Source organism: Lucilia cuprina, chromosome 2 (genome assembly GCF_022045245.1).
Source record: "Lucilia cuprina isolate Lc7/37 chromosome 2, ASM2204524v1, whole genome shotgun sequence".
Classification (NCBI taxonomy): Eukaryota; Metazoa; Arthropoda; class Insecta; order Diptera; family Calliphoridae; genus Lucilia; species Lucilia cuprina.
Genome location: NC_060950.1, coordinates 66,395,603 through 66,396,983, shown reverse-complemented (window position 1 = coordinate 66,396,983; position 1,381 = coordinate 66,395,603).

Genomic DNA, 1,381 nt, shown 5'->3' with positions numbered 1-1,381 from the left:
TCTTTTCTAGTTCTGTTCTAGTTCTGTTGTAGTTCCGTTCTAGTTCTGTTCTAGTTCCGTTCTAGTTCTGCTCTAGTTCTGTTCTGTTAATTGTTTTTTTCAAGATATATTCTACATCTTTCCAAAATATAATAAAATTTATTACTTCTCTTTTGAAGAAAAAGTAATTTATTTTCACTTATTCTTGTCATCTTAAATTCCATCAATAAATTTTATTAAGATTGCAATAAAATCTCCTGATTTACTTCTACATATCTGTATGTTGTTAAACTAAATTCATATAAATTATATAAAATTATTAATTACATATATATTTATATAAGTACATACATATGAACATAAGTATTTACATACATATGTATATGAGTAGGATACTGTCTGTTACATGGTCATATATCATTTATTAAGCTCCATTTGTGACCACAAAATGAAATGTCAATAGTTTGGGTTGAAATATATGTTAATTAATTTTCTATAGCTAAGAGACTACAGTAAGTAGGTGGAGATTAAAAGGACATTTGGTTTGATTTACATAAAAAATAAAAAGTTTTTTATGAAGATTTACATATTATATATGTATGATATGTCATTAATTATGCGCATGATGAAAGCAACAGAAAAACAAACTAACACATCCCATAACAATAACACATTCATTTATAAATTCATCTATTGTCCATTACTCACCTTCAACATTTCATCAATATTCTTGGGTGAAAAGTTTTCCTTTGAATCACTGCTTCTCATTTTTGTATTTGTTGTTAAATTTTTTCCATAATAATTTTTCTTTGTACATATTTTATGCATAAATCAATGAAGTTTTTTTCCCACTTTTTTGCATGGTAATTAGTTTTGTGGAGACGCCATTCCTGTTCATTTAAAATTCATGATAAATGTTGTTTTAATGACAGACATGTGCCAGGCATATTAAATAGAAAAAAAAGAAAAAGAACAAGAACCAAGAACCCAGAACATCCCAACGATAAAAAGTCCAAAACAAACCCTGTTTACGTACTGACGACTGCTTCAATTCAGGGAATTATTATTAAACAAGTATAATGAACTAAAAATTATTGAGAAATCGTTGCAAAATAAAATAAAACATGTAACAATAATATGTAATGTAATCAATAAATATACGCAACATTGTTTACATGAGGTCATTTTCAAGAACAAGAAGCAGAATGATGTAAAATGTAATAATAAATTTATTTATTTGTTTAATTTACAAGCAGCATGTAATGTATTCAATGCCTTTATCGGCCTAAAGATTGAGTTGTAAAAGGAGTTTATTGACAGCTAAAGAAACAGTAACAACATTCGATGAAGGATAATAAATATAAATATTAAAGGATTTTAACTGTTAACATATTATTTAATA